The sequence below is a fragment of the Centroberyx affinis genome, unplaced genomic scaffold (assembly GCF_046629955.1).
Source record: "Centroberyx affinis isolate AG114_WGS23_722 - 3 ecotype Tasmania unplaced genomic scaffold, CSIRO-AGI_Caff_v1 ptg006735l_1, whole genome shotgun sequence".
Taxonomy (NCBI): domain Eukaryota; kingdom Metazoa; phylum Chordata; class Actinopteri; order Beryciformes; family Berycidae; genus Centroberyx; species Centroberyx affinis.
Window position 1 is genome coordinate 1 of NW_027283416.1, and position 11590 is coordinate 11590.

The following is an 11590-nucleotide window of genomic DNA, read 5'->3' on the forward strand; positions in this document are numbered from 1 at the left end:
TTTCTTTACAGCTCTGTCCATTTGTGGTGGTTATAACAATTTGCACTTTATAAAGGCAGTAATAGAGTTTTTGAGGCAGATTCTCCAGCTGACAGACTCATAGGGATTTTAATTTTACAGATAGCCACCATATTACACAACAGAGAACCCCGGGAGTCTCAGAGATTAGCACGCGATACTCAAGGTTGCTGTCGCTTCCGTGTTTCGAGCGGCACCAAACACTACAATGACCCGTAGATGCATTTACTATGGTGATAGTACAACAAACTTGCGTAGTGGGTGTCAGCGCTGATTTGGTAGGCGTGTCAAGCACATTGACATAGAATTATAGAACACATTCATGTTTTTTGCAGAATGTAAACCTTCAGCGTCATGTTAGTATAGAGATGACAGCTGTGTAGTTACAAGTTACTGTGCTCTCTGAGCACACGGAGTCTTCACAATTCGCATCTTCAACTCCATTAAGCAGTCAAAATGCAACACCCCATATGCCCACCAACTTCTAAGCCAAGGTCAAGGTCAGAGATTCCTTTTCATCCCAGAGCCCCACTGAGGATGTTGTTTTTTGGTTCATTGCTCCATCTTAAACAGTTACAAAGACATTTTGATGAGCATGCCATGCACTATAGGAAAATACAAAGACTGGGGCTGCACGACATGGAGAAAATATGCAATGTGCGATAAACTTGTTGGATATTGCGATGGCGATATGAAATGTGATAAATACAAAGATTAAGGCATACTATTTCAATGTGTCTCTGATTGCATGTGCTGGAAGTATGGACCCCAACAATGAATATTGTTTGCTGTGTAATGAAATAAATTTCCAGCATTAGTGCAAACTGCAAACCTTATTTGTGAAAATAATAGGCCTAAAGGCCAAAACCTAAAGCACAAAAGATGCTTTGTCGTCCCACCCACCATCTTCTCCTTGTCTTAGATAAAATCCAAAAAGCTGTTAAGAAGGATTTTAGCCCTTCCCATAATGCTTTGCTTTACCAGTTGCTCTGGTCAATACACTGCCAGCCGACTGTCATTCAGTCATATTGAATAGAGTGTAATACTGTTGCTGTAACAGCAAATAATATTAACACTGATTTAGTTGTTGTCACTTTATTAAGTTACAGCGACAGTATTACACTCTCTTCCAGTTACTGCAGCCCTTTGCGATGTGTTTATTGCAGAAATTCATATCACCATATCACAATAACGATAAAAATACAACTTTCAGCTCCAACACAGAGACCAAACAATGTCTCCATATTTAGGATATAATGAGCAGTATCTTAACTGAGGCACTTAATTTGCACAAAGTTTGGCCTACATAAATCACATTCAAAAGTGGACACCTGCTGTTGACCTTCTCAGCCTATTTCAATGTCAGCATTTTGGTACTGAGGTTGTGTCACCTCAGCTCCCACATGCAGCTCAAATGTCAATAAAGTGCCCCTAAAACACTGTCAAGGGTTTTCGATTTATGTCTGCGTTGGTATTCGATCAGTGCAACTTTTTTGTTAGCAGAAAACGTGGTTTGAGTGGCTCGCATGTGTAGGGAGTGGAATTATTGAAAAGACTAATATGTAGCAGTAGGTGTGATGTAACATGTGGCAAACAAAAAGTTGCTGTAGACATTAGGGCTGGGCAATGTGACCTGAAATCCATATCACAATATACTTAAATAACGATAAATGAAATGGTAATTACTTTAGATTTTTTTTTACCTTGGTACACAAATATTGCATTCTCCATTAGTGTCATGGCCCTCTGTCATCTACAGTAGTTTAATAATCAGTATAACCACTCATCATTCACCAACGTCTTGTGAAAATGAATCTGTTACGCAAAAAACTGCTTTGCTAGCTCAATCTAGTTGTAACTGACCCACTGCAGTTACTAAGAGATATTGTGATATCAAATCTGAATGTCTAGCTTTGTCTCTATGAGAAACACTGTACATTTGTTTTGTGACACTCAAGGAATAAACTACCACAAGGGGGGTGTCCAAATTTCAAACAACATCTTCCCATGCCTCACAGAGGAGAAGACAGCAGACCAATATAGGGCAGACACAATAGCAGTTGATGTAGTAGTAGGAAGCACAGGGATTAGTGTAAAGAAGACTAAACCCTGTGCTAATTTTAACCTTTTGATTTCCTCTCAGCAAACAGGTCAACAAACAGTCAAGGTCACTGACCACATAGAGAGGACTAAAATGCAGTGGTTTTGCTCTTTATGGAAAATAATGTTTTAGGGCGTTTTCTCAGTAGCAGTCTGCCAAGACTGATCTGCCAAGTACACTACATGAACTTAACACGTAGGCTACATATCTGTCTCTGCTGAGATTTTCAGAGGGCTATCTGTGTTTTACCTGTTTCATAAGGTATGAAGTTGAATAAACTATTGTAAAACAGTATTATTCAATATTAGTATAATTCAAATAGTAATATAATAGTAGTATAATTCAATATTCATATACGGTTCAAGGTGGAGTCACAGCTATACAGTTATGCATTGTCATAAAATCAAAGTTAGGATTCTTGTGTGTGTGTTATGTTGTGGTTTTTATGTTTGTAAGAAAGAAAGAAAGAAAGAAAGAAAGAAAGAAACTCATTTTCCCTGCCCCTCTAGCGACCAACGGTCATATCCATGTAACGTTAACTCATATACTAAAGTTAGTCGTACTTACAAACTTGGGTTTACGGTCTCCTTCATCGTAGCATGAAGTGTGTTGAGAAGAGGAACCCTTCTTCTTCTGAAGTTTACCCTCTCGTCCAGCAGTGGACTCAAATCGCTGATGATAACTATCCATGCTGGTGAGGACTGTCCCAACCTGGACTGCGTTGCACGACTTGTGCCGTTGACGACCTTAGCTGACAGCTATCAGCCAAGTTAGCTTAGCAAAATACGTAGCTATTAAACTAAAATAGTGAACGACAACACATACAGTGTTATCTAGGCTACAAGATCACCACTGGTCCCTAGACTTGGTTGGGTAGATAGTTAATACATCGCTGCAATTCACAGCATAGACACTATTTCTGGTCCACACTCCCAACAGTCCCCTTAGCTAGCAACTTTGCTAAACTAGCTACCATTCACAGGTGGCTTTACTTAATCCAATTTATGGATTGTCACGCAAATTGGGTTTCCGCAAACGGACGGAATGTGACAAAAAATAGTTTTTCTCCAGCAGCGTAACAATTTCCACCCGGCTAATAAACGAGCGCTATCAGATCATCACAACCAGTTGCTAACGCGTTAGTTGGATCATGTTGGGTTGGATCATTATGGCCTGATATTTTTTTGACAGACCCGCGCCATGAGTTTGTCAGCGCTTCTTGTTTAATCCAACCAATAGCATCCAATAATGACAAGGCTGGTATGGTCATTGGTACAGCACGCTCTGTTTACACTCAAGAAGGCTTTTGATTGGCCGGTGAGTACTGTCACTCAGTCCACGCTGAAGCGATCGTTTATTTAGCCTGGGTCTCCCTGAGTTACAGCGGTGGTCGCAATGTGCCTGCACTGCAGTCAGTCATGTCATGCTGAATAGAAATTACAGAAATGACAGCATTTACAGCATAGCCTATCTAGTGATATTGGACTTCACGGTGTAGGTGGTTAAGCCAAATATGGGACAGTTCAATGAAACTAAACGTACGTACGCCTTCCTGCAATTGATTTAAGTTCATATAAAACAAACGCACCCTACACTGTTTGAAGTACGCGGGAAAGCAACAGCTGTAGAGGGGGGAAAAGGATGTTTCAGGAAGTTTTTCCAGTTTCAGGAAGCATCTTAGATTTTTAAAGTCTTAAACTCATTCTAGGATCTTCCTATTTGTGTTAGATGATCTACAAACTTTAAAGGTAGCCAACAAAACGGTAGAAAATGCAAAAAAAAAATAATATAAGTGTTGGTTGCCTTATGTGGTACATTCAGGACAAGCTGTAAAAAAAAAAAAAAAGTCCAGTGGCTACAGAATTTGAGTTACAGAGGTGGAGTTATGGCACAGCCATGTGGTGAAGTGAAATACATCTTCTAAAACATAATTATATGATCTTTGCTGAGGAACATTTGTATCCATAGATTGAAGAATAGGCATCCCAAAAAATTACATAAGTAGCCTAATGGCACTGCTGTTACGTTTTGGAGTGGGCCAAAACCTGTCACTGGGCGGAAAGCTCAATTTTCGGGCCTGTGAATACCTGTGCAATTCAAGTGCAATTTGTAGCCTGTGCAGTTCCCATTTGCAGTCCGACAGAACATATTTTTATTTATTTATTTTTTTGTCAGTCCTACGGCCAATTACCAACCAATACCTGGTGACGTCACACCTTGTAGATGAATGTGCAGCAGAGTGGTGCAAATTGCAGGAAAGCCTATTTAGCATTTGAACAGTGGTGGTACATGACTGATCCTGTCTGGAGGTCCTCATCATCACCTCATTGCATCTATCCACCTTCAGCCGCTTAAAGCAATATGCCACTTGACCGCCATGAAAACCAGAATATAAAATAATCATTGCGTTCAGATTTTTACTGCCTATTTATTTGAATGAGGCCACGAAAATAGCCAGAAAATCCAGTTTACGTTGTGAACACATTTAACAATATATCCCACTACTGTGATTTTCAGCTGACTGTGGGGCCAAAGTTTTAGAAGATAATTTTGACAAAACCATTTAGGAGAGATAGGAGAGGTTCCTGTTTGGGAGACCGGATCTAGGCTACGTTTATTTTTAAATACTAATTTTAGTGTAAAGCAAGAATAGAAATGTAAAATGGCGATAGACCCAAGATTGCTTTGTTGTCTTAAAAGCAGGATCTGTTGTTGAATCTGTTCACAAACGTGTTAAATGTAAGTTTTCAAGCTATTTTCGTGGTCTCATAAGTAAAAATCTGAACGCTACAAACTAGTTTATATTCTGGTTTTCATGGTGGTCAAGTGCCGAATAACCCTCAAGTTAAAACTAAGTGGAATACTGCTATGTTTTTTTATTTTTTATTTATGACTTTATTAGGCTACATTTCACTGAAAAGTGACATATAAATCAGGCTTATATGCATGATTGATGAGTCAGGTTCAAAAAGGGAATCACTTCAAAATGTAAATTATCATAAAAGATTTGTTACAGCTGAGGCAAAAATCTTTATGTGAGTTTTACTGTGGGGTAAACTTTCAGTTTACCCCACAGTAAGTCTACTCATTATCTGCATATGCAGGAAATTGTCTGCATATTTTATTAAATAACGGGTCTTTTGACACACCATGCCCTAACCATGGTCATCACTGTGGCCACTGAGGCTGAAACTTTCTCTGTCTCTTCTTTTCTTATTCGCAGTCCCTCTCCCTCAGCTCTTCTTCCCGTGTCTTTCCCTTTGGTACAGAATTTTTTTCCTTCATATCTAGCCTGTGGACTGCGGGTTAAGCAACTTTACTTAAATCTAGCTAGCTAACTAACTATGTTTTCTGTTTTTACATAATAGTCCTGTCTGTATGGAGCCACCTTAAACACTATGTTAGTGTAAACTGAGTTATTGGCATTCTTCAGACTTGATTGCAAAGAGGAAGGTGTTTCATAGTCATTCTGTCTTATAATTTCTTAACCGACAAAATATACTGTATTTTCTGATCACTGGCCAAGCAGGCCACTAAAAATCAATGTGTGCTGGCCCGGAGCTCTGAGAAAACACTGTCAGGTTTGTGAGCAAGTGGCAATGTCCAGTCCTGTGATGGACAGGTAATCTCTGATATTAGCCAGTTATTTTATTCTGAAATTTTAATTGCTATCCATCTAGCAGCAGGAGCCACCACAAAGTGTTTGTCTCTGGATGTGTTCAGCATCTCTCCATGTGGCGAGGTTGAGTTGCTGAAGAGGGAGAGTTGCTAAAGCTGCAGAAAACAGCAACTCCCATCTGCCCAAACAGAAAATAAATTACAATAGAAGAACCAAGCATATACAAATTCAAGAGTGAGAGCCTGAAGATCCTGGTAATTATCATAATTAGTTTCCCTTTAAACAGGTATCAGATTGGAGGTGGTAAATTGTCTTACATGTGACCTTTTCCATGCAATTTTTCTAAAACAATAAGAGGACAAACTAGATTATTTTAATTGGAAAAATTAGAAATTACAAAATAAAGTGCAAAAACAAAATAAAGCCAGAAAACCCACAATTGGTCAATTAATCCAGCTTCTGATGTTGGAGAGCCTTCCATACTCTGCAATGGATGTGATTTAAAATGTAGCTAAGTACAATACTTCAGCAAAAACATACTTGAATAAAATTAAAATGAATGACTCAAAAAAGTACACAAGTATACATAAAAGCTACTCAATTGCAGTAACTGGAGTAAATGTAATTAATTACTTACACCTTGTCAAAAATACAACATATACATTCCAGGCAGCACAGATACACATTGAGGGGAGATCAACAAAAAAGTGGGCTTCCTAGCTAAAGTACTGTAGCTAAAGTTGTATGGTGTGACTACCTCGTACTCTGTCTCAAGCCATGATGTCATCGATGGCCAACAAGAGTCTGTTCCATCTGTTCTTAACAGGGAAATAGATGATACTGACATTCCAAATATATGGACCACCAGCCAGGCAGTGCAATGAGTGGCCAGAGTGGCATCCCTGGATATTCCTTAAAGGAATAGTTCACCCAAAAATGAAAATTCTGTCATCATCTACTCACCCTCATGCCAAATGAAACACAGGTGAAATTTGTTGGTCCATATAACACACAGGGAGGTTGCCAGCACAACTTTGTAGCAGCCAAAACAATTGAAGTCAATGGGGACCTGTTCTTTAGAGTTCCAAAACAAAAACAGCCAAACAATCACACTGTGAATAGAAAGACCTACACACCATTATGTGTTGCAAATCAGTCAGCTGTAGTTAAGATTTGCACTAAATTATGGTGTAAATATACTTTTTGGAACTCTAAAGAACTGGTCCCCACTGACTTCAGTTGTTTTGGAGAAGGCTGCTATGGAGTTGTGCTGGCAACCTCCCTGTGTGTTATATGGACAAACTTCATCAGTGTTTCATGTGGCATGAGGGTGAGTAGATGATGACAGAATTTTCTTTTTTGGGTGAATTATTCCTTTAAGGATGGATGCATGTTGGATGTTTTATATGTGAAGAAGCAAAACTTCTCCTTGGAGCAGAGAGAGGGGTCCATCTATCTAGTGAATGGGGTAAAGGACTTGTGAGAGGTGACAATGCAAAAGCTATGCGAAACAAAACATGCAGATACAGATACAGTATTGCACACAGGCACAGGCAATTGCCAGAGAGAATAACAGAGATGCACTACCTAATATTATTATTGAGGTCAGTGCACATCAGTCTGAGGAAACCGAATCATCTTTCAGAACTGCCTACTGTATTGCAAAAGAACACATGGCTTTCATGAAAATTAGTCCCCTTGTAGCACTGCAAGAGCAAAATGGGGGAAATGTACATACGTTTGACAGCAAATAGCAAATGACATTACATGACAACGATATCTAATCTCAAAATGGCAAACTCCGTCATAAGCATGTCAATAGATGAAAGCACAATGTATGGGATCAGTTACATCATCTACATCAAGTGCAACATCAGTGGCAATGGTGACATGGAAAATATATTTTTGGACTTAGTTGAGCTGAAACATGACATGCATCAGTCTATACCTGTATGAGAGGAAGCCTGCGCAGTACTAGGTTGGATGATGAGTAGTTGCACAAACATTTAAGAAGTATCACAATAGATGGGGCTTCTGTTCTGACTGGAAAGGTGTCTGGGCTTGTTACACTTCCGAAAACAGATTTCCCTTTAGTCTCGAACTTGCCATCCATGACTTACTTAAAACAGTAACAAGGACAAATTATTTTGAAATGTTTATCGCGAAGTTATACGCAATTTACCACCAATCCACCAAATGTACAAACTTCTGAAAGAAGCTGCACTGGCACTGGATATGAGACTGCTGCAAATAGGCAAAGTTTTCACTCTACTTTGGGTTGCCAAGAGTGAAAAAAAACTATCCAAGCAGTGCCGGTGTGGCAAGATCTGCCTGCTCTCACAAAACAGCTCAAAGAAGCAAGCAAGGAGCCAATGTGCACAGATGCAGACAAGTGTCAGTTCAATGACCTTCATAATCAGCTTGTAAGCAAAGATTTTGTTGCTGATCTTGTGTGTATGAAAGACCTTGTATGTGAGCTCCAAAGATTTTCTCTAAAATTATACAAAAGGGATACAACTTTGACCCAGTTACGCTGTGACATCACACAGACTATCGATGTGTTACAAGCAATGAAAGAAACAGGGAGCAAATCATTCCAGGCAGCCATGGACCACATTGTAACAGGCACATTTCATAGAGTGCAACTTGTGGATGGAAAAGAGAAAATAAACAAACTGCAGTTCCACCAGACTGTTGTTGATGATCTAGTCAGACGCCTACCCAATGTGGACCTTATACAGTTACTAAAACCATTAGACAAAAACAACGGGTCGGCTGATCATGAGTGATTCTGTTTGGCGAGTGAGAGGTCCATAAACTTGCCAAGCTGCTCGGGGAGCCATTGAGGGAGGCCATAGAGGAGTACAGGGACTGCAAATTACAGGGAAAAGGGGGAAAAAAGGATCCACACTGAGAAGACTTGCTATTGCTGACAAAACCTTCCAACCCAACTTTGTGGAATGTGAACGAGGGGGTTCTCTGTGCTTAATGACATTGACAGCAAGACACAACCGTTTAAGGGAACAAAGTTTGAGTGTACTTCTGTTTTTGGACAGCAGTGGACCTCCACTGGAACATTTCAACATTTCAACCCAAAGCCTTTCGTGAGGTCATGGCTGAAGGCAGGCCAACGCCTTTCAACTTTGTGGAAAAGAGAAGAGGCCACTTTGGCACTACTTCCAGTAGTAGTTTTACAAATATAATCAGAGTGAATATAGTTATGGTTTGTGTAATTCTATGAATGCATGTGGCAACATAGTGGCAGGCCATTTAGACAAGCAGCATGATGTCTTTGTTTACGCTAGAGATCTGAAGAATTTAGCAGGTTAGTAATTTATTTTGCCATGTGTCATGGCATGAGGCATAGTATCTTCCTTTATGATGTAACAGTAGTCAGATAATGTTTTTTCAAATCTGGGAGAAGCATTCAATTGAGACCCTGCATGTAGAGTTCTGCAAGTCCATACTGGGGGTACAAAGAAATGCCCCGAACTCTGCATGCAGGGTAGAATTAGGCCAATACCCATTAATAATTAATATTCAAAAACGAGCCATCAAATTTTACAACCACTTAAAAAACAGCAACCCCCACTCCTACCACTACAAGGCCCTGAAATGCCAGGAGCTGAGCAGTAAGAAGGGTCCCCTCTGCCAGCTGGTCCTGGAGCTCACTGCTCCGCCGCAGGACAGACCTCAGGACAGACCTCAGTCCATCTGGCCCAACCAAATTATAACAAAACAAAAAGAAAAATATGAAACATATTAGAGAGAACTGACACAATCCAAAAGCAAACTGGAAACTTATTTGGCCCTAAACAGACAGTACACGATGGCAGATTACCTGACCATCGTGACTGAGAAAAAACTGAGAAAATCCTTGACAAGATACAGACTCAGTGAACACAGCCTGGCTGTAGAAACAGGCCGACACCGGCAGACCTGGCAACCCAGAGAGGAGCGGCTGTGTTCATTCTGCTCACAGGCAGAGGTGGAGACGGAGCTGCACTTCCTCTTACACTGTGCAAACTATGCAGGAATCAGAGATCTCCACCTCCCCAAATTCAAATCAATATACACAGATTTTGAAAACCTCCCATCAAATGAAAAACTCCAATACCTTCTAGGAGAGGAAAAGGAGTTTGCCACTGCTGCAGCCAAATATGTCTCAGCCTGTCACTGTCTCAGACAGGAAACACACTGACACTGTCACATATTTAGAGAAATTGATCGATTGTTAATTGTTGTATATTTGTTAACATATCAATTGTACATTTAAGTTTGATTACTGTTAATTGAATTTATTGACTTTGCTTTGGCAATATGTACTTTTGTATTTCATGCCAATAAAGCACCTTGAATTGAAATTGAATTAATGTAAACCTGCATGATGTGTTATGGATTTATAAAAATATAACGCTGTTTCAGAGTAGCCATATTATAGCAATTTCATTTTTCCTGCACTGATGAATACATTTGCTCAGTTTAAAGAAAAATAAAAATTGGCTAGATTGGCTGATTTTAAGTTGTTATATTTTTCAGAAATGTATTTATTTTACAGGTAGTTTCTTATTATCTCCACATGACAACTGGAAATGGTAGTTTTGCATTCTTCTCTAAACAACTGTTTAAAGAAAAGGCTCAAGATTTTTATAAGCCTACCTGAGTCATCACTAATTATTTCAAAACTAACCTGCTTCCATTTTGTTCACAAAGTTCAAGCCTAATTTTTATTTCCATTTTTGTTCATTCAAGTGTGTAAAGGTATTTGTTAAAGAAAACTGATTGTACGTGGGAATTAGGGAACTGACACATGCAATTAAATGCCTGATGCTCACCCAAGAGAACAAAACAATATTCTCCCAACTCAACTCGTCATGACCATGACCCACCATGTTGAGTTTAATGACAGATGATTTGCTGGAAGTTCCAGTAACGAAAGGAAGTGGAGCCCGCTGGAGCCCCGACTCCTTTCGTTGTTGCCTTATTTACATTCCAAGTAGGAGTAAATACAAAGCCAACCACAGTTCAGAGAGTCTGCCAGACTGGAAAACTACGTCCATTTTTGATGTAATATGTATCATGATTTATTCTACAGGGTCTGCATTCCAATCTTAGTGAATGCAGCTTTAAAGTAATTTTCCACTTAGTTTTAACGTGAGGGTTATTTGGCACTTGACCGTCATGAAAACCATAATATAAACTAATCACCAAGATCGGATGCAGCGGGACGAGTTTGTAGCGTTCTGATTTTTACTTCCAATTCATTTGAATGAGGCCATGAAAATAGCTTGAAAACGTGCATTTAACACATTGGTGAACCTATTCAACAACAGATCCCTCTTTTAAGACAATAAAGCATCCTGGCTCCATTGTCATTTTGCATTTCTATTCTTGGTTTACACAAAAATTAGTATTTAAAAATAAAAGTAGATCTGGTCTCCCAAACAGGAACTATCTCTCCTAAATGGTATTCCTCTGCTATGTCCTCTTCTATCAATAAAAAAAGCCATAAATTATGTTCTAAAATGTTGGACCAACAGTCAACTGAAAATCACAGTAGGATATGTTGTTGAATCTGTTCACAAACATGTTGAATGTCAGTTTTCAGGCTATTTTCGTGACCTCATTCAAATGAATGGGAAGTAAAAATCTGAACGCTACAAACTCGTCCCGCTGCATCCGATCTCGGTGATTAGTTTAAATTCTGGTTTTCATGGCGGTCAAGTGCCGAATAACCCCCATGTTAAAACGAAGTGGAATATTGCTTTAAGCTGTCACATACTGTCTAGCCTTATATAAAGCGTTCAGTTTATCAAGTCAGAATAAAAAGGATGTCTTGACTGCAGATTTTT